This window comes from Sceloporus occidentalis, unplaced genomic scaffold (genome assembly GCF_023333645.1).
Source record: "Sceloporus occidentalis isolate IW3139 unplaced genomic scaffold, rSceOcc1.0.p SCAF_300, whole genome shotgun sequence".
In the NCBI taxonomy this organism is placed as follows: Eukaryota; Metazoa; Chordata; class Lepidosauria; order Squamata; family Phrynosomatidae; genus Sceloporus; species Sceloporus occidentalis.
In genome coordinates this window covers 641,611-665,367 of record NW_028317280.1, presented here as the reverse complement: position 1 = coordinate 665,367, position 23,757 = coordinate 641,611, and the positions used below count along the sequence as shown (strand labels likewise).

General features: G+C 36.3%; 4 non-coding genes across 4 annotated transcripts; all 4 read right to left on the bottom strand.

Annotated features, from left to right (window-relative positions):
• Positions 1 to 11,627: 11,627 nt before the first annotated feature.
• On the bottom strand, positions 11,628 to 11,700 carry TRNAA-AGC (transfer RNA alanine (anticodon AGC)). The gene has a single exon. It is a non-coding gene; the product is annotated as a tRNA-Ala (tRNA).
• A 1,128-nt stretch (positions 11,701 to 12,828) lies between these two features.
• On the bottom strand, positions 12,829 to 12,901 carry TRNAA-UGC (transfer RNA alanine (anticodon UGC)). Its single transcript has one exon. It is a non-coding gene; the product is annotated as a tRNA-Ala (tRNA).
• A 7,892-nt stretch (positions 12,902 to 20,793) lies between these two features.
• On the bottom strand, positions 20,794 to 20,866 carry TRNAA-AGC (transfer RNA alanine (anticodon AGC)). The gene has a single exon. It is a non-coding gene; the product is annotated as a tRNA-Ala (tRNA).
• A 2,459-nt stretch (positions 20,867 to 23,325) lies between these two features.
• Positions 23,326 to 23,398, bottom strand: TRNAA-UGC (transfer RNA alanine (anticodon UGC)). Its single transcript has one exon. It is a non-coding gene; the product is annotated as a tRNA-Ala (tRNA).
• Between the last annotated feature and the right edge of the window lie 359 nt (positions 23,399 to 23,757).

Below are 23,757 nucleotides of genomic sequence, written 5' to 3'. Positions count from 1 at the left end.
GATGATGTCATCATAAACCCATTATGATGTTGTCATGATGATGTCATGATGAACCCATTATGCTGTTGCCATGATGATGTCATCATGAACCCATTATGATGTCATGATGATGTCATCATGAACCCATTATGATGTCGTCATGATGATGTCATCATGAACCCTTTATGATGTCGTCATGATAATGTCATCATGAACCCATTATGATGTTGTCTTGATGATGTCATTATGAACCCATTATGATGATGTCATTATGAACCCATTGTGATGATGTCACCACGAACCCATTATGATGTCGTCATTATGATGTCATCATGAACTAATTATGATGTCGTCATGATGATGTCATCATGAACCCATTATTATGTCATCATGCACCCATTATGATGTCATCATGACGGTGTCATCATGAACCCATTATGATGACGTCATGATGATGTCATCATGAACCCATTACGATGACATCATGATGATGTCTTCATTAACCCATTACGATGACATCATGATGATGTCATCATTAACCCATTATGATGATGTCATCATGAACCCATTATGATGTTGTCATGATGATATCATCATGAACCCATTATGATGTCATCATGATGATGTCATCATGAACCCATTGTGATGATGTCATCATGAACCCATTGTGATGTCATCATGATGATGTCATCATGAACCTATTGTGATGTCATCATGATGCTAGCGCTCTACTATTTGAGCTAATTCCCCTACATAACTTTCTACCTTTTAGGTGAAACAGGGAAACAGTGTATTTGCTGCAAGTAATGTACTGATGGGCTTGCTGCATGTACTGCTCTAATTACACATGAAACCAAGAAAACACTTGAAAAGCACATGAAAAATCTGTGGAAAAGCATAAGGTCTATATAGTTTGTTTCCCTCCAATTTATTGCCAGCGTTAAGCACAAAATTATTGAAAAATTATAAATAAAGTAACTGGAGAATGCAGGCATCGATCCTGCTACCTCTCATATACTAAGCGAGCACTCTACCAGTTGAGCTAATTCCCCTTGATAGTGTCCCTTGTTTTCGGTGAAACAGGGAAACAGTGTATTTGCTGCATGTAACGTACTGATGGGCTTGCTGAAACCAAGAAAACACTTGAAAAGCACATGAAAAATCTGTGGAAAAGCATAAGGTCTATATAGTTTGTTTCCCTCCAATTTATTGCCAGCGTTAAGCACAAAATTATTGAAAATTTATAAAGTATAAATAAAGTAACTGGAGAATGCAGGCATCGATCCTGCTACTTCTCGCATGCTAAGTGAGCACTCTACCATCTGAGCTAATTCCCCTTGATAGCGTCCATTGTTTTAGGTGAAACAGGGAAACAGTGTATTTGCTGCATGTAATGTACTGATGGGCTTGCTGAAACCAAGAAAACACTTGAAAAGCACATGAAAAATCTGTGGGACAGCATAAGGTCTATATAGTTTGTTTCCCTCCAATTTATTGCCAGCGTTAAGCAAAACATTATTGAAAATGTATAAAGTATAACTAATTACCTTGAGCATGCGGGCATTGATCCCACTGCCTCTCGCATGCTAAGCGAGCGTTTTACCATTTGAACTAATTCCCCAACATAACTTTCTACCTTTTAGGTGAAACAGGGAAACAGGGTATTTGCTGCAAGAAATGTACTGATGGGCTTGCTGCATGTACTGCTCTAATTACACATGAAACCAAGAAAACACTTGAAAAGCACATGAAAAATCTGTGGGAAAGCATAAGGTCATCATGATGACCATTGTGATTATGTCATCATGATGATGTCATCATGAACCCATTATGATGTCGTCATGATGATGTCATTATGAACCCTTAATGATGATGTCATTATGAACAAATTGTGATGATGTCACCACGAACCCATTATGATGTCGTCATGATGATGTCATCATGAACTAATTATGATGTCATCATGCTGATGTCATCATGAACCCATTATTATGTCATCATGCACCCATTATGATGTCATCATGACGATGTCATCATGAACCCATTACGATGACATCATGATGATGACCAAGAAAACACTTGAAAAGCACATGAAAAATCTGTGGGAAAGCATAAGGTCTATATAGTTTGTTTCCCTCCAATTTATTGCCAGCGTTAAGCACAACATTATTGAAAATGTATAAAGTATAAATAATTAACTGGAGAATGGGGGCATTGATCCCGCTGCCTCTCGCATGCAAAACGAGCGCTCTACCATTTGAGCTAATTCCTCTACATAGTTTTCTACCTTTTAGGTGAAACAGGGAAACAGTGTATTTGCTGCAAGAAATGTACTGATGGGCTTGCTGCATGTACTGCTCTAATTACACATGAAACCAAGAAAACACTGGAAAAGCACATGAAAAATCTGTGGGAAAGCATAAGGTCATCATGATGACCATTGTTATGATGTCATCATGATGATGTCATCACGAACCCATTATGATGTCGTCATGATGATGTCATCATAAACCCACTATGATGATGTCATCATGAACACATTGTGATGTCATCATGATGATGTCATCATAAACCCATTATGATGTCGTCATCACGAACCCATTATGATGTCGTCATCATGAACCCATTATGATGTCGTCATCATGAAACCATTATGATGTTACCATGATGATGTCATCATGAACCCATTATGATGTCGTCATGATGATGTCATCATGAACCCATTGTGATGTCATCATGATGCTAGCGCTCTACTATTTGAGCTAATTCCCCTACATAACTTTCTACCTTTTAGGTGAAACAGGGAAACAGTGTATTTGCTGCAAGTAATGTACTGATGGGTTTGCTGCATGTACTGCTCTAATTACACATGAAACCAAGAAAACACTTGAAAAGCACATGAAAAATCTGTGGAAAAGCATAAGGTCTATATAGTTTGTTTCCCTCCAATTTATTGCCAGCGTTAAGCACAAAATTATTGAAAATTTATAAAGTATAAATAAAGTAACTGGAGAATGCAGGCATCGATCCCACTACCTCTCGCATGCTAAGCGAGCACTCTACCATCTGAGCTAATTCTCCTTGATAGTGTCCCTTGTTTTAGGTGAAACAGGGAAACAGTGTATTTGCTGCATGTAATGTAATGATGGGCTTGCTGAAACCAAGAAAACACTTGAAAAGCACATGAAAAATCTGTGGAAAAGCATAAGGTCTATATAGTTTGTTTCCCTCCAATTTATTGCCAGCGTTAAGCACAAAATTATTGAAAATTTATAAAGTATAAATAAAGTAACTGTAGAATGCAGGCATCGATCCCGCTACCTCTTGCATGCTAAGCGAGCACTCTACCATCTGAGCTAATTCCCCTTGATAGTGTCCCTTGTTTTAGGTGAAACAGGGAAACAGTGTATTTGCTGCATGTAATGTACTGATGGGCTTGCTGAAACCAAGAAAACACTTGAAAAGCACATGAAAAATCTGTGGGAAAGCATAAGGTCTATATAGTTTGTTTCCATCCAATTTATTGCCAGCGTTAAGCACAACATTATTGAAAATGTATAAAGTATAAATAATTAACTGGAGAATGCGGGCATTGATCCCGCTGCCTCTCGCATGCAAAGCGAGCGCTCTACAATTTGAGCTAATTCCCCTACATAACTTTCTACTTTTTAGTTGAAACTGGGAAACAGTGTGTTTGCTGCAAGAAATGTACTGATGGGCTTGCTGCATGTACTGCTCTAATTACACATGAAACCAAGAAAACACTTGAAAAGCACATGAAAAATCTGTGGGAAAGCATAAGGTCATCATGATGACCATTGTGATGATGTCATCATGATGATGTCATCATGAACCCATTATGATGTCGCCATGATGATGTCATCATGAACCCATTATGATGTCGTCATGATGATGTCATCATGAACCCATTATGATGTCGTCATGATGATGTCATCATGAACCCATTATGATGTCGTCATGATGTCATCATGAACCCATTATGATTATGTCATCATGAACCCTTTATGATGTCGTCATGATAATGTCATCATGAACCCATTATGATGTTGTCATGATGATGTCATCATGAACCCATTATGATGTTGTCATGATGATGTCATCATGAACCCATTATGATGTCATCATGATGTCATCATGAACCCATTATGATGATGTCATCATGAACCTATTATGATGGTTTCATGATGATGTCATCATGAACCCATTATGATGTCGTCGTGATGATGTCACCATGAACCCATTATGATGATGTCATCATGAACACATTGTGATGTCATCATGATGATGTCATCATAAACCCATTATGATGTTGTCATGATGATGTCATCATGAACCCATTATGATGTTGCCATGATGATGTCATCATGAACCCATTATGATGTCATCATGATGATGTCATCATTAACCCATTATGATGTCGTCATGATGATGTCATCATGAACCCTTTATGATGTCGTCATGATAATGTCATCATGAACCCATTATGATGTTGTCATGATGATGTCATTATGAACCCATTATGATGATGTCATTATGAACCCATTGTGATGATGTCACCACGAACCCATTATGATGTCGTCATGATGATGTCATCATGAACTAATTATGATGTCGTCATGATGATGTCATCATGAACCCATTATTATGTCATCATGCACCCATTATGATGTCATCATGACGATGTCTTCATGAACCCATTATGATGACGTCATGATGATGTCATCATGAACCCATTACGATGACATCATGATGATGTCTTCATTAACCCATTACGATGACATCATGATGATGTCATCATTAACCCATTATGATGATGTCATCATGAACCCATTATGATGTTGTCATGATGATATCATCATGAACCCATTATGATGTCGTCATGATGATGTCATCATGAACCCATTGTGATGATCTCATCATGAACCCATTGTGATGTCATCATGATGATGTCATCATGAACCCATTGTGATGTCATCATGATGCTAGCGCTCTACTATTTGAGCTAATTCCCCTACATAACTTTCTACCTTTTAGGTGAAACAGGGAAACAGTGTATTTGCTGCAAGTAATGTACTGATGGGCTTGCTGCATGTACTGCTCTAATTACACATGAAACCAAGAAAACACTTGAAAAGCACATGAAAAATCTGTGGAAAAGCATAAGGTCTATATAGTTTGTTTCCCTCCAATTTATTGCCAGCGTTAAGCACAAAATTATTGAAAATTTATAAAGTATAAATTAAGTAACTGGAGAATGCAGGCATCGATCCTGCTACCTCTCGCATGCTAAGCGAGCACTCTACCATTTGAGCTAATCCCCCCTGATAGTGTCCCTTGTTTTAGGAGAAGCAAGGAAACAGTGTATTTGCTGCAAGTAATGTACTGATGTGCTTGCTGCATGTACTGCTCTAATTACACATGAAACCAAGAAAACAATTGAAAAGCACATGAAAAATCTGTGGAAAATCATAACGTCTATATAGTTTGTTTCCCTCCAATTTATTGCCAGCGCTAAGCACAAAATTATTGAAAATTTATAAAGTATAAATAAAGTAACTGGAGAATGCAGGCATCGATCCTGCTACCTCTCGCATGCTAAGTGAGCACTCTACCATCTGAGCTAATTCCCCTTGATAGCGTCCCTTGTTTTAGGTGAAACAGGGAAACAGTGTATTTGCTGCATGTAATGTACTGATGGGCTTGCTGAAACCAAGAAAACACTTGAAAAGCACATGAAAAATCTGTGGGACAGCATAAGGTCTATATAGTTTGTTTCTCTCCAATTTATTGCCAGCGTTAAGCAAAACATTATTGAAAATGTATAAAGTATAACTAATTACCTGGAGCATGCGGGCATTGATCCCACTGCCTCTCGCATGCTAAGCGAGCGTTTTACCATTTGAACTAATTCCCCAACATAACTTTCTACCTTTTAGGTGAAACAGGGAAACAGGGTATTTGCTGCAAGAAATGTACTGATGGGCTTGCTGCATGTACTGCTCTAATTACACATGAAACCAAGAAAACACTTGAAAAGCACATGAAAAATCTGTGGGAAAGCATAAGGTCATCATGATGACCATTGTGATTATGTCATCATGATGATGTCATCATGAACCCATTATGATGTCGTCATGATGATGTCATTATGAACCCTTTATGATGATGTCATTATGAACAAATTGTGATGATGTCACCACGAACCCATTATGATGTCGTCATGATGATGTCATCATGAACTAATTATGATGTCATCATGCTGATGTCATCATGAACCCATTATTATGTCATCATGCACCCATTATGATGTCATCATGACGATGTCATCATGAACCCATTACGATGACATCATGATGATGACCAAGAAAACACTTGAAAAGCACATGAAAAATCTGTGGGAAAGCATAAGGTCTATATAGTTTGTTTCCCTCCAATTTATTGCCAGCGTTAAGCACAACATTATTGAAAATGTATAAAGTATAAATAATTAACTGGAGAATGGGGGCATTGATCCCGCTGCCTCTCGCATGCAAAACGAGCGCTCTACCATTTGAGCTAATTCCCCTACATAACTTTCTACCGTTTAGGTGAAACAGGGAAACAGTGTATTTGCTGCAAGAAATGTACTGATGGGCTTGCTGCATGTACTGCTCTAATTACACATGAAACCAAGAAAACACTGGAAAAGCACATGAAAAATCTGTGGGAAAGCATAAGGTCATCATGATGACCATTGTGATGATGTCATCATGATGATGTCATCACGAACCCATTATGATGTCGTCATGATGATGTCATCATAAACCCACTATGATGATGTCATCATGAACACATTGTGATGTCATCATGATGATGTCATCATAAACCCATTATGATGTCGTCATCATGAACCCATTATGATGTCGTCATCATGAACCCATTATGATGTCGTCATCATGAACCCATTATGATGTCGTCATCATGAACCCATTATGATGTTACCATGATGATGTCATCATGAACCCATTATGATGTCGTCATGACGATGTCATCATGAACCAATTATGATGTCGTCATGATGATGTCATCATGAACCCATTATGATGTCGTCATGATGTCATCATGAACCCATTATGATTATGTCATCATGAACCCTTTATGATGTCGTCATGATAATGTCATCATGAACCCATTATGATGTTGTCATGATGATGTCATCATGAACCCATTATGATGTTGTCATGATGATGTCATCATGAACCCATTATGATGTCATCATGATGTCATCATGAACCCATTATGATGATGTCATCATGAACCTATTATGATGGTTTCATGATGATGTCATCATGAAACCATTATGATGTCGTCGTGATGATGTCATCATGAACCCATTATGATGATGTCATCATGAACACATTGTGATGTCATCATGATGATGTCATCATAAACCCATTATGATGTTGTCATGATGATGTCATCATGAACCCATTATGATGTTGCCATGATGATGTCATCATGAACCCATTATGATGTCATCATGATGATGTCATCATGAACCCATTGTGATGTCGTCATGATGATGTCATCATGAACCCTTTATGATGTCGTCATGATAATGTCATCATGAACCCATTATGATGTCGTCATGATGATGTCATCATGAACCCATTATGATGATGTCATTATGAACCCATTGTGATGATGTCACCACGAACCCATTATGATGTCGTCATGATGATGTCATCATGAACTAATTATGATGTCGTCATGATGATGTCATCATGAACCCATTATTATGTCATCATGCACCCATTATGATGTCATCATGACGATGTCATCATGAACCCATTATGATGACGTCATGATGATGTCATCATGAACCCATTACGATGACATCATGATGATGTCTTCATTAACCCATTACGATGACATCATGATGATGTCATCATTAACCCATTATGATGATGTCATCATGAACCCATTATGATGTTGTCATGATGATATCATCATGAACCCATTATGATGTCGCCATGATGATGTCATCATGAACCCATTGTGATGATGTCATCATGAACCCATTGTGATGTCATCATGATGATGTCATCATGAACCCATTGTGATGTCATCATGATGCTAGCGCTCTACTATTTGAGCTAATTCCCCTACATAACTTTCTACCTTTTAGGTGAAACAGGGAAACAGTGTATTTGCTGCAAGTAATGTACTGATGGGCTTGCTGCATGTACTGCTCTAATTACACATGAAACCAAGAAAACACATGAAAAGCACATGAAAAAAGCGTGGAAAAGCATAAGGTCTATATAGTTTGTTTCCCTCCAATTTATTGCCAGCGTTAAGCACAAAATTATTGAAAAATCATAAATAAAGTAACTGGAGAATGCAGGCATCGATCCTGCTACCTCTCGTATGCTAAGCGAGCACTCTACCATTTGAGCTAATTCCCCTTGATAGTGTCCCTTGTTTTCGGTGAAACAGGGAAACAGTTTATTTGCTGCATGTAACGTACTGATGGGCTTGCTGAAACCAAGAAAACACTTGAAAAGCACATGAAAAATCTGTGGAAAAGCATAAGGTCTATATAGTTTGTTTCCCTCTAATTTATTGCCAGCGTTAAGCACAAAATTATTGAAAATTTATAAAGTATAAATAAAGTAACTGGATAATGCAGGCATCGATCCTGCTAACTGTCGCATGTTAAGCGAGCACTCTACCATCTGAGCTAATTCACCTTGATAGTGTCCTTTGTTTTAGGTGAAACAGGGAAACAGTGTATTTGCTGCATGTAATGTACTGATAGGCTTGCTGAAACCAAGAAAACACTTGAAAAGCACATGAAAAATCTGTGGGAAAGCATAAGGTCTATATAGTTGGTTTCCCTCCAATTTATTGCCAGCGTTAAGCACAACATTATTGAAAATGTATAAAGTATAAATAATTAACTGGAGAATGCAGGCATTGATCCCGCTGCCTCTCGCATGCAAAGCGAGCGCTCTACCATTTGAGCTAATTCCCCTACATAACTTTCTACCTTTTAGGTGAAACAGGGAAACAGTGTATTTGCTGCAAGAAATGTACTGATGGGCTTGCTGCATGTACTGCTCTAATTACACTTGAAACCAAGAAAACACTGAAAAAGCACATGAAAAATCTGTGGGAAAGCATAAGGTCATCATGATGACCATTGTGATGATGTCATCATGATGATGTCATCATGAACCCATTATGATGTCGTCATGATGATGTCATCATAAACCCACTATGATGATGTCATCATGAACACATTGTGATGTCATCATGATGATGTCATCATAAACCCATTATGATGTCGTCATCATGAACCCATTATGATGTCGTCATCATGAACCCATTATGATGTCGTCATCATGAACCCATTATGATGTCGTCATCATGAACCCATTATGATGTTACCATGATGATGTCATCATGAACCCATTATGATGTCGTCATGATGATGTGATCATGAACCCATTATGATGTCGTCATGATGATGTCATCATGAACCCATTATGATGTCGTCATGATGTCATCATGAACCCATTATGATTATGTCATCATGAACCCTTTATGATGTCGTCATGATAATGTCATCATGAACCCATTATGATGTCGTCATGATGATGTCATCATGAACCCATTATGATGTCGTCATGATGTCTTCATGAACCCATTATGATTATGTCATCATGAACCCTTTATGATGTCGTCATGATGATGTCATCATGAACCCATTATGATGATGTCATCATGAACACATTGTGATGTCATCATGATGATGTCATCATAAACCCATTATGATGTTGTCATGATGATGTCATGATGAACCCATTATGCTGTTGCCATGATGATGTCATCATGAACCCATTATGATGTCATGATGATGTCATCATGAACCCATTATGATGTCGTCATGATGATGTCATCATGAACCCTTTATGATGTCGTCATGATAATGTCATCATGAACCCATTATGATGTTGTCTTGATGATGTCATTATGAACCCATTATGATGATGTCATTATGAACCCATTGTGATGATGTCACCACGAACCCATTATGATGTCGTCATTATGATGTCATCATGAACTAATTATGATGTCGTCATGATGATGTCATCATGAACCCATTATTATGTCATCATGCACCCATTATGATGTCATCATGACGGTGTCATCATGAACCCATTATGATGACGTCATGATGATGTCATCATGAACCCATTACGATGACATCATGATGATGTCTTCATTAACCCATTACGATGACATCATGATGATGTCATCATTAACCCATTATGATGATGTCATCATGAACCCATTATGATGTTGTCATGATGATATCATCATGAACCCATTATGATGTCATCATGATGATGTCATCATGAACCCATTGTGATGATGTCATCATGAACCCATTGTGATGTCATCATGATGATGTCATCATGAACCTATTGTGATGTCATCATGATGCTAGCGCTCTACTATTTGAGCTAATTCCCCTACATAACTTTCTACCTTTTAGGTGAAACAGGGAAACAGTGTATTTGCTGCAAGTAATGTACTGATGGGCTTGCTGCATGTACTGCTCTAATTACACATGAAACCAAGAAAACACTTGAAAAGCACATGAAAAATCTGTGGAAAAGCATAAGGTCTATATAGTTTGTTTCCCTCCAATTTATTGCCAGCGTTAAGCACAAAATTATTGAAAAATTATAAATAAAGTAACTGGAGAATGCAGGCATCGATCCTGCTACCTCTCATATACTAAGCGAGCACTCTACCAGTTGAGCTAATTCCCCTTGATAGTGTCCCTTGTTTTCGGTGAAACAGGGAAACAGTGTATTTGCTGCATGTAACGTACTGATGGGCTTGCTGAAACCAAGAAAACACTTGAAAAGCACATGAAAAATCTGTGGAAAAGCATAAGGTCTATATAGTTTGTTTCCCTCCAATTTATTGCCAGCGTTAAGCACAAAATTATTGAAAATTTATAAAGTATAAATAAAGTAACTGGATAATGCAGGCCTCGATCCTGCTAACTGTCGCATGCTAAGCGAGCACTCTACCATCTGAGCTAATTCCCCTTGATAGTGTCCCTTGTTTTAGGTGAAACAGGGAAACAGTGTATTTGCTGCATGTAATGTACTGATGGGCTTGCTGAAACCAAGAAAACACTTGAAAAGCACATGAAAAATCTGTGGGAAAGCATAAGGTCTATATAGTTTGTTTCCCTCCAATTTATTGCCAGCGTTAAGCACAACATTATTGAAAATGTATAAAGTATAAATAATTAACTGGAGAATGCAGGCATCGATCCCGCTGCCTCTCGCATGCAAAGCGAGCGCTCTACCATTTGAGCTAATTGCCCTACATAACTTTCTACCTTTTAGGTGAAACAGGGAAACAGTGTATTTGCTGCAAGCAATGTACTGATGGGCTTGCTGCATGTACTGCTCTAATTACACATGAAACCAAGAAAACACATGAAAAGCACATGAAAAATCTGTGGAAAAGCCTAAGGTCTATATAGTTTGTTTCCCTCCAATTTATTGCCAGCGTTAAGCACAAAATTATTGAAAATTTATAAAGTATAAATAAAGTAATGGAGAATGCAGGCATTGATCCTGCTACCTCTCGCATGCTAAGCGAGCACTCTACCATCTGAGCTAATTCCCCTTGATGCCAAGCTAGCACCCTACCATTTGAGCTAATTCCCCTACATACCTTTCTTCTTTTTAGGTGAAACAGGGAAACTGTATTTGCTGCAAGTAATGTACTGATGGGCTTGCTGCATGTACTGCTCTAATTACACATGAAACCAAGAAAACACTTGAAAAGCACATGAAAAATCCGTGGAAAATCATAAGGTCTATATAGTTTGTTTCCCTCCAATTTATTGCCAGCGTTAAGCACAAAATTATTGAAAAATTATAAAGTATAAATAAAGTAACTGGAGAATGCAGGCATCGATCCTGCTACCTCTCGCATGCTAAGCAAGCACTCTACCATTTGAGCTAATTCCCCTTGATAGTGTCCCTTGTTTTCGGTGAAACAGGGAAACAGTGTATTTGCTGCATGTAACGTACTGATGGGCTTGCTGAAACCAAGAAAACACTTGAAAAGCACATGAAAAATCTGTGGAAAATCATAAGGTCTATATAGTTTGTTTCCCTCCAATTTATTGCCAGCGTTAAGCACAAAATTATTGAAAAATTATAAAGTATAAATAAAGTAACTGGAGAATGCAGGCATCGATCCTGCTACCTCTCGCATGCTAAGCGAGCACTCTACCATTTGAGCTAATTCCCCTTGATAGTGTCCCTTGTTTTTGGTGCAACAGGGAAACAGTGTATTTGCTGCATGTAATGTACTGATGGGCTTGCTGAAACCAAGAAAACACTTGAAAAGCACATGAAAAATCTGTGGAAAAGCATAAGGTCTATATAGTTTGTTTCCCTCCAATTTATTGCCAGCGTTAAGCACAAAATTATTGAAAATTTATAAAGTATAAATAAAGTAACTGGATAATGCAGGCATCGATCCTGCTACCTCTCGCATGCTAAGCGAGCACTCTACCATCTGAGCTAATTCCCCTTGTAGTGTCCCTTGTTTTAGGTGAAACAGGGAAACAGTGTATTTGCTGCATGTAATGTACTGATGGGCTTGCTGAAACCAAGAAAACACTTGAAAAGCACATGAAAAATCTGTGGGAAAGCATAAGGTCTATATAGTTTGTTTCCCTCCAATTTATTGCCAGCGTTAAGCACAACATTATTGAAAATGTATAAAGTATAAATAATTAACTGGAGAATGCGGGCATTGATCCCGCTGCCTCTCGCATGCAAAGCGAGCGCTCTACCATTTGAGCTAATTCCCCTACATACCTTTCCTCTTTTTTTTTTTTTTTTTTTTTTTTTTTTTTTTTAATTATTCTTTATTAAATTTTCCTTCTTTTATAAGACATAAAACAAAAAAAACAATTAGACTTAAACACATAAACAATCATATTCTTTCTATGACATACATAGACATGAAGGTAATTAATACATTGTCTTTATACCCCTTACAACTGTAGTATACTTAATAAGAATATTTAAAGATACATATCTTCAAATAATAATTTAACAGATTCGCATCATTTACCTTCTACATACGAAATTTACACAATGCTCTATATAGCTATCCATATGAGACCATAGAGTTCCGGGAGTATCTAACTTCGAAAGCTTAATATTATAGTAGGGTTAAACATTAGGAGTATTCCCCTCTAAGAAATAGAGTAATTCATTTGGTTCCATCCAGCCCAAATTTTAATATAGAAATCTAAGTTATTCCGGTAGAAATATTTTTCGGATATTGATTGAACTTTTATTTGATTGGAAATTTCTTTCCATGGAGGGATTTCTTGTTGTTTCCAAAAGCGAGCGATACAGATTTTACATGCCAATAATATATTAACTAATAATATTTTATTGTATTTCGAAATTTGAGGTATATCTAAATGAAACAAGAAAATCTGTGGAGTAAGAATTATATTAATCCCAGTAGCTAAACAAAATAAAGAAATTACTTTTTCCTTAATTGGTTGCAGATAGTCGCATTCCCACCATATATGAAAGTGATTTCCAGTTGTTCTATAACATCGCCAACATAGATCAGTCGTATTATTAGATATTTTATTGAGTCTGGATGGAACCATATACCAACGATGCAGCAACTTATAATACTGCTCGTGAAGATTTAAGCAGTGAACTGCTTTCCTAGTATGTTGCCAAGCTTTGTACCAGTTTTGTATTGGAAACTCTTTCTGTAAATCTCTTTCCCACAGTAAGATTGTTTTAACTTTATCGGAGGATGAAGACGAATTTACTAATAATTTTAATATTTTGGATATCATATTTGTTTGAGGTGGTTTCAGAAAAAAGTCATCCCATTTATCTCGTTTTCTTAATAGATTTTTTAACAAAAAGTTTTTTATACGCAGATATGAAAATAGTTCTCTATTTGAGATATTATATCTAAATTGTATATCCAAGAATGGTATCACTTTTTGGTCCTCCATAATGTCGCCAATATTGGAGATTCCACAGCGAGTCCATTCATGGATATTCAAATCTTCTAGGTATATACAAAGAATTTCAATTGGGGAAGATTCAGATAGGGTTGAAGATAATCCATATGTTTTCCGAATTCTGTGTAAAGCTTTAAGTAGATCTTTCACTATAAAACTAGTTATACCCAATTTTTTAATTATATTCTTATCGAGCCAGATTAAATTAAATGGGTTTATTCCATTACATAAAAATTTCTCTATTTTATACCAACCTACATTATATTTATTTTTTAAGCCCCATGCTAAAATGTTTGAAATTTGTGTAGCATCCTGTAATCTATATAAGTCTGGGTAGCCTAGTCCTTCTTGGGAGGTACTCTTCCTCAAGATATTTTTTGGGATTCTGGGTTTCTTTGCTGCCCAGACAAATGAAGAAAATAGCTTATCAAAGGCTCTCAATATACATTTAGGAATCGTATATGGTATAGATCTAAATAAATATAAGATTTTTGGTAATAAATATGATTTAATGATATTAATTCGACCCATCCATGATAGTTCTAATTTCTTCCATTTGTTAGTTTGATATTTTAATTCCTCCAGTAGCGCATCAAAATTAAGTGAAATTATATCAAATATATTCTTAGTTATTTTAATACCCAGGTAGTCCACCGTTTTCTGAATTTTTATCGGATTAATTTTTTTAATGAAAAGTTGTTGTTGAGTTTCATTCAGGTTTAACGTAATCACTTGGGTTTTAGTTAAATTTATCTTATAATTAGAGAAAAACGAGTAGTTCTTTATCTGTTCTAAAAGAAAATGATATGACTTTGTAGGAGAAGACAATGTTAGTAATACGTCGTCTGCATAAAGTATTATTGTATGTTCCTGTGCACCAATTTTTATACCATGGATCTCATGTGACTTCCTTATAGATGCCGCAAACGGTTCGATGGATAAGGCATAGATAAGGGGTGCTAGAGGACAGCCCTGACGGGTACCATTACTGATAGAAAAAGGGTTTGATTCAAAGGCTACTCCTTTTATCATGGCCGTGGGGGTAGAATATAACGCCATGATTAGTTTTATAAATCTAGTGCCTAGACCAAATACTTGTAGAGTCTTTCTCATAAATTTCCAACTAAGCCTATCAAATGCTTTTTCTGCATCTAATGCAAACACAGCAGATGGGATTTTTTTCCGATCAATCTCTTCAAGTATATTAAAGACTCTGCGGGTATTATCTCCTCCTGACCTGCCTGATATGAATCCTGATTGATCCGAGTGTATAATATTTGGAATAATTTTTTGAAGTCTAAGAGCCAAAATCCTAGAGTACATTTTAACATCTAAATTTATTAAGGAGATTGGTCTGTAGCTAGTGACTATTGTTGGATCTTTCCCTGGTTTTAAAATTGGAGATATCGTGGCCAACAGCATTTCAGGTGGAAATTCACCGCAATCCCCTATTTCCTCAAAAAGTCTTTTAAGGATTGGTAATATAATTGATTCTAAGGTTCTAAAAAATAATGCTGAGAATCCATCGGGGCCTGGTGCTTTCCCCGATGGTAAACTACGTATGGCCTCTTCAATTTCGGTAAGGGAGAATGGTTGAGCTAATAAATCTGATTGATCCGGCATAATTTGTGGAAGATCTAAATCTGCTAGATAGGAGGATAATGAGAATTCTGAAATATTTAAATCCTCTAAATTATAGAGTGATTCATAGTAAAGTTTAAAGGCATCTCCTATCTGAGCTGGGGATAAGCAGGTTTTACCATTAAAATTTATTTGTTTTATTCTACAATTTTGATTTTGAGTCTTAAGCTTATTAGTTAAGTCTCGCGATATTCGGTTATTGCTACAATACCACCTTTGCTTTAATCGAGTCAGAGCGGCATCCGTTTTAATTTGAAGTTTTTCAATTATTTCTGTTCTAATAGAGTTTATTATATTTATTTTAACTTCGTTAGGATTAATCTTATTATCTCTTTCTGCTTTTGCTAAAGCAATATATAAATCAGTCAGCTTTTTCCCCCTTGTTTTTTTAATCCAAGAAGCTTTTTTAATTAAATGTCCTCTTAAGTAACATTTCATTGCGCACCATAATGTACCCACTGATGTCTCTCCCGTATCGTTTATTTCTAAAAATTGCTTGGCAAAATTGCGAAGCTCCTGCTTATTTGTTTCTAAGCTTAATATTTGTTCATCTAGGCGCCATCTAAATCGCTTCTTATAATGGGGATTATCTAATATTTGTATAAACACTGGTGCATGATCTGACCAAGTAATATTGCCGATCTTTGATGAAGAGCATCTATCCAGAGTTAGTCCTAACATAAAAAAAGTGTCTATTCGTGAATATGTTTTATGAGGAGCCGAATGAAAAGTGTAATCTGACTCTTCTGGGTGCATTGTCCGCCATACATCGTAAAGATTATGTTTAAATAGAGATGCTGTAAAAGCTTCAGCTCTTTTTTCTAATTTATCCTCATATAATTTCGTTTTCTTTGATGATTTCCTATCAATCTTTAGATCTTGAATACAATTTAGATCTCCAGCTATGATGATTAAACCCTTTGCTATCTTTTCCAAATCTTCCATTGAGTCGTTTATAAATTTAGAGGTACGCTCTGATGGGGCATAAAGCGCCATCAATGTGTAGGTAATATCATTTATCTTACAGATTAGAATTACCCGTCTGCCTTCTTTATCCGATTTATGGAAAATATACTCGAATTTAAGTTTTTGAGATATAATAATTGCTACCCCTCTTTTCTTTTTGTTAACCATAGAAGAAATATATATATATGGATATCTACGAAATTTCCATAGGGAGGATTGATGTTGTTTCCAATGAGTCTCTTGGATAAGTGCTACATCTATATTTTCTTTAAGTAAGAGCTCGTACAAAAAGGATCTTTTATAAGGTGAGTTTAACCCTTGCGTATTCAATGTCATTAAATTAAGAGTCATAGTTTTATTTCAAAAAGTCTTATCCGATCGACCTCAGAAAGGTCTATATTTAACTTATCGAAGTAGTACTCCCAGTAGGCGTTTTCTCCAGGTCTCAATGATAGGTCTATAGGGCACAACATAAACATAAACCATAAATCAAACATTACAATATACACAAAAAACATTAAAACATTCATACTATCTCCAACCTTCAGAAAAAGGTCGTTAATCGACCTGACTATGTGGAGAAAAAGTCCCTGTACCATCAGGGCGTTTAGGGGCGTGTACCAACTTTTTTTTAAAAGTAAGGAGAGAGAAAGAGAGAGAAAAAAAAAAAAATAAAAAACAAAAAAACAAAAAAAAAACGTATATATATTTAGCTATACACATACACATATATATATATATTATATGTGGATTATACTTTACTTAGTTGAATAAAATAGTGGTCTATAAAGTGCACTTTAGATTTCATATTGTCTCATATTGTGTGTGTATAGTGGAAACTCCAACGAGCATATGAGAGGAAAAAAAAAACAAAAAATAAAAAATAAAAAATAAAAAAAATATATATATATATATATATTTTACTTATATTTACATAATAATATACTTAATTAAATAGTAATTAATAAAGTGATGTATCTAATTTCCATATTATATGGATCATTCTTCCAGTGTGATACAGTGCAGTATCAATTAGTGATTGTTAAATTATAAAATTATCCTTAATATTAATAATAATTTAATTAATTGACATTCCCAATAGTATCAATAATATAGTGTCTATTTACATAAAATTTGTGTATATATAATATATAACATGCCTGTAAGATAATTTTGTGTATAGAGTGATATTGTGTAAAAAAAAAAAAAAAAAAAAAAAGAAGAACAAACTAATAATATGTAATATATAACATCAACTCTCCAGAATCGTGACAGAGGATTTTAGTTTAATAAGCCCCAGTTGTTTAACTTCATTTTCAGCTGTTCTGGGTCTAAGCAGGTATAAATTTTTTCTTTGTATGTAAATCGGATTTTTATAGGAAAACCCCATACATATGGTATATTATTTTCTCTTAAACATGCTGTATATTCAGCAAATTTCTTCCTATTCAGTCTTGTAGTTTGTGAAAGATCTGGAAAAGTAGTTAAGGAAGCAAACTTTTTATTTTTTTGTGGGTTCTTCCTCCATTCTTTAAGGAATTGATCTTTTATCGATAGATTAGAAAAAGTAACAATAATATCTCTTCCGATATCCTTTCGTTTTAGATTAAAAGGAATAGGAAGTCTATAGGCATTTTCAATTGGTAGCGGGCCAGAGTTTTTAAGATCTATATATGTTGCTAGAAATTCTTTCATATACTGTTCAAGGTAAGTTATTTCCTCTGGGACTCCTCTAATTCTCAAGTTTTTCCTTTTAGAGCTATCTTCTAAATCAGCCAGTTTATATTCCATTTTCTTAATCTCCGTATTTAAATTTCCATTTTGAATTTTTAAGTCTTTAACTGTTGATTGTAATAAGGAAATCTCTTCATTGTGGTGCAGGAGTGTTGATTTTAAAGTAGATATCTCTTCTTTATAGTCTCTAAGGTTGTTATCTAAATCGGACTTTATTTTCAGATATAGTGACTCCAGAGCCACTACTAGGTCTTTTTGAGATATATAGACTTGTTGAGGAAAATCTGTTTCTTCCAAACCATGATCTAACAAAGATTTATCCGGTGAGTCAGAAAGGCTTCTTTGGCTGCGAGGAGAATAAAAAGTACTAATAGATTGCGGTTTTTTGGATTTATTAATATTCTTTGATTTATCGCCTTTATCCATTTTGTCTATTCTCTCAGTCTTATCATTCTTAGGTGGCATAGTGAGTTATATCACTTCAATGATGGATTCTTCCGGCTTTTGTTTTAATGATAATACCAAATATAAGATATACCAGATTTCATTCAGTATTCTTACATTCTAAGATCGATCAGCATGTTCAAGTTATTAAGATTAATAGCTTATAATACATCAAAAAAAAGTCCAGCATAAAAAAACACAGAGAAATTAATATATAAAAAAAAAAAAATAAAAAAAAAATAATATGTTTTCCTATCAAATCATCAAATCTTCATATTCTTTATTTAGATATACTTGCTGTGCACTGGTGGGGCCTAGACCCATATGTTTGGTCTGCTATAGTCTGGTGTGGTGCCGCTATGCAGCTCTGCAGATCTTGTACCAGGTTTCTGGGCCATCCTTGATAAAATCTCCCGCTTTGCGAGGCACGGATCACGATTCCCGGTATCCACTCCTCGAATTCCGGGTTCCGAGAGCTCAGGGGGTCCACCTCCTGATTCCCGAGGGGTCCTCTCCCGGGCTCTCAAAGTTCCGATGGTCCGTTCCCGGATCACGAGGCTCAGCTCCCGGGTATCGGTCTCCCAGTTCCGGGGATCAGCTCCCAATCGGGTGGTCCCCGAGTTCAGTTGTCGGATCCCGCTATACGGGATGCTAACTCCGGGTAGGAGGACAGCAGGGCAGTTCCCGGGTCTCGGTTCACGGGCATTCAGACGCTCAGGTAGGTAAACCCCCGCCAAACATGCAGCTCAAAGCCCGGGACACGCCCCTCGTAGACGTGTACGTCCTACGTCATTCGCATCATCCCCGACTTCACCTTTCTTCTTTTTAGGTGAAACAGGGAAACTGTTTTTGCTGCAAGTAATGTACTGATGGGCTTGCTGCATGTACTGCTCTAATTACACATGAAACCAAGAAAACACTTGAAAAGCACATGAAAAATCTGTGGAAAAGCATAAGGTCTATATAGTTTGTTTCCCTCCAATTTATTGCCAGCGTTAAGCACAAAATTATTGAAAAATTATAAATAAAGAAACTGGAGAATGCAGGCATCGATCCTGCTACCTCTCGTATGCTAAGCGAGCACTCTACCATTTGAGCTAATTCCCCTTGACAGTGTCCCTTGTTTTCGGTGAAACAGGGAAACAGTGTATTTGCTGCATGTAACGTACTGATGGGCTTGCTGAAACCAAGAAAACACTTGAAAAGCACATGAAAAATCTGTGGAAAATCATAAGGTCTATATAGTTTGTTTCCCTCCAATTTATTGCAAGCGTTAAGCACAAAATTATTGAAAAATTATAAAGTATAAATAAAGTAACTGGAGAATGCAGGCATCGATCCTGCTACCTCTCGCATGCTAAGCGAGCACTCTACCATTTGAGCTAATTCCCCTTGATAGCGTCACTTGTTTTCGGTGAAACAGGGAAACAGTGTATTTGCTGCATGTAATGTACTGATGGGCTTGCTGAAACCAAGAAAACACTTGAAAAGCACATGAAAAATCTGTGGAAAAGCATAAGGTCTATATAGTTTGTTTCCCTCCAATTTATTGCCAGCGTTAAGCACAAAATTATTGAAAATTTATAAAGTATAAATAAAGTAACTGGAGAATGCACGCATTGATCCTGCTACCTCTCGCATGCTAAGCAAGCACTCTACCATTTGAGCTAATTCCCCTTGATAGTGACCCTTGTTTTAGGAGAAACAGGGAAACAGTGTATTTGCTGCAAGTAATGCACTGATGGGCTTGCTGCATGTACTGCTCTAATTACACATGAAACCAAGAAAACACTTGAAAAGCACATGAAAAATCTGTGGAAAAGCATAAGGTCTATATAGTTTGTTTCCCTCCAATTTATTGCCAGCGTTAAGCACAAAATTATTGAAAATTTATAAAGTATAAATAAAGTAGCTGGAGAATGCAGGCATCGATCCTGCTACCTCTCGCATGCTAAGCGAGCACTCTACCATCTGAGCTAATTCCCCTTGATAGTGTCCCTTGTTTTAGGTGAAACAGGGAAACAGTGTATTTGCTGCATGTAATGTACTGATGGGCTTGCTGAAACCAAGAAAACACTTGAAAAACACATGAAAAATCTGTGGGAAAGCATAAGGTCTATATAGTTTGTTTCCCTCCAATTTATTGCCAGCGTTAAGCACAACATTATTGAAAATGTATAAAGTATAAATAATTAACTGGAGAATGCAGGTATTGATCCCGCTGCCTCTCGCATGCAAAGGGAGGGCTCTACCATTTGAGCTAATTCCCCTACATAACTTTCTACCTTTTTGTTGAAACTGGGAAACAGTGTATTTGCTGCAAGAAATGTACTGATGGGCTTGCTGCATGTACTGCTCTAATTACACATGAAACCAAGAAAACACTTGAAAAGCACATGAAAAATCTGTGGGAAAGCATAAGGTCATCATGATGACCATTGTGATGATGTCATCATGATGATGTCATCATGAACCCATTATGATGTCGCCATGATGATGTCATCATAAACCCACTATGATGATGTCATCATGAACACATTGTGATGTCATCATGATGATGTCATCATAAACCCATTATGATGTCGTCATCATGAACCCATTATGATGTCGTCATCATGAACCCATTATGATGTCGTCATCATGAAACCATTATGATGTTACCATGATGATGTCATCATGAACCCATTATGATGTCGTCATGATGATGTCATCATGAACCCATTATGATGTCGTCATGATGATGTCATCATGAACCCATTATGATGTCGTCATGATGTCATCATGAACCCATTATGATTATGTCATCATGAACCCTTTATGATGTCGTCATGATAATGTCATCATGAACAAATTATGATGTTGTCATGATGATGTCATCATGAACCCATTATGATGTTGTCATGATGATGTCATCATGAACCCATTATGATGTCATCATGATGTCATTATGAACCCATTATGATGATGTAATCATGAACCCATTATGATGTCGTCATGATGATGTCATTATGAACCCTTTATGATGATGTCATTATGAACAAATTGTGATGATGTCACCACGAACCCATTATGATGTCGTCATGATGATGTCATCATGAACTAATTATGATGTCATCATGCTGATGTCATCATGAACCCATTATTATGTCATCATGCACCCATTATGATGTCATCATGACGATGTCATCATGAACCCATTACGATGACATCATGATGATGACCAAGAAAACACTTGAAAAGCACATGAAAAATCTGTGGGAAAGCATAAGGTCTATATAGTTTGTTTCCCTCCAATTTATTGCCAGCGTTAAGCACAACATTATTGAAAATGTATAAAGTATAAATAATTAACTGGAGAATGGGGGCATTGATCCCGCTGCCTCTCGCATGCAAAGCGAGCGCTCTACCATTTGAGCTAATTCCCCTACATAGTTTTCTACCTTTTAGGTGAAACAGGGAAACAGTGTATTTGCTGCAAGAAATGTACTGATGGGCTTGCTGCATGTACTGCTCTAATTACACATGAAACCAAGAAAACACTGGAAAAGCACATGAAAAATCTGTGGGAAAGCATAAGGTCATCATGATGACCATTGTTATGATGTCATCATGATGATGTCATCACGAACCCATTATGATGTCGTCATGATGATGTCATCATAAACCCACTATGATGATGTCATCATGAACACATTGTGATGTCATCATGATGATGTCATCATAAACCCATTATGATGTCGTCATCATGAACCCATTATGATGTCGTCATCATGAACCCATTATGATGTCGTCATCATGAAACCATTATGATGTTACCATGATGATGTCATCATGAACCCATTATGATGTCGTCATGATGATGTCATCATGAACCCATTGTGATGTCATCATGATGCTAGCGCTCTACTATTTGAGCTAATTCCCCTACATAACTTTCTACCTTTTAGGTGAAACAGGGAAACAGTGTATTTGCTGCAAGTAATGTACTGATGGGTTTGCTGCATGTACTGCTCTAATTACACATGAAACCAAGAAAACACTTGAAAAGCACATGAAAAATCTGTGGAAAATCATAAGGTCTATATAGTTTGTTTCCCTCCAATTTATTGCCAGCGTTAAGCACAAAATTATTGAAAAATTATAAAGTATAAATAAAGTAACTGGAGAATGCAGGCATCGATCCTGCTACCTCTCGCATGCTAAGCGAGCACTCTACCATTTGAGCTAATTCCCCTTGATAGTGTCCCTTGTTTTTGGTGAAACAGGGAAACAGTGTATTTGCTGCATGTAATGTACTGATGGGCTTGCTGAAACCAAGAAAACACTTGAAAAGCACATGAAAAATCTGTGGGAAAGCATAAGGTCTATATAGTTTGTTTCCCTCCAATTTATTGCCAGCGTTAAGCACAACATTATTGAAAATGTATAAAGTATAAATAATTAACTGGAGAATGCGGGCATTGATCCCGCTGCCTCTCGCATGCAAAGCGAGCGCTCTACCATTTGAGCTAATTCCCCTACATACCTTTCCTCTTTTTTTTTTTTTTTTTTTTTTTTTTTTTTTAATTATTCTTTATTAAATTTTCCTTCTTTTATAAGACATAAAACAAAAAAAACAATTAGACTTAAACACATAAACAATCATATTCTTTCTATGACATACATAGACATGAAGGAGAATACATTGTCTTTATACCCCTTACAACTGTAGTATACTTAATAAGAATATTTAAAGATACATATCTTCAAATAATAATTTAACAGATTCGCATCATTTACCTTCTACATACGAAATTTACACAATGCTCTATATAGCTATCCATATGAGACCATAGAGTTCCGGGAGTATCTAACTTCGAAAGCTTAATATTATAGTA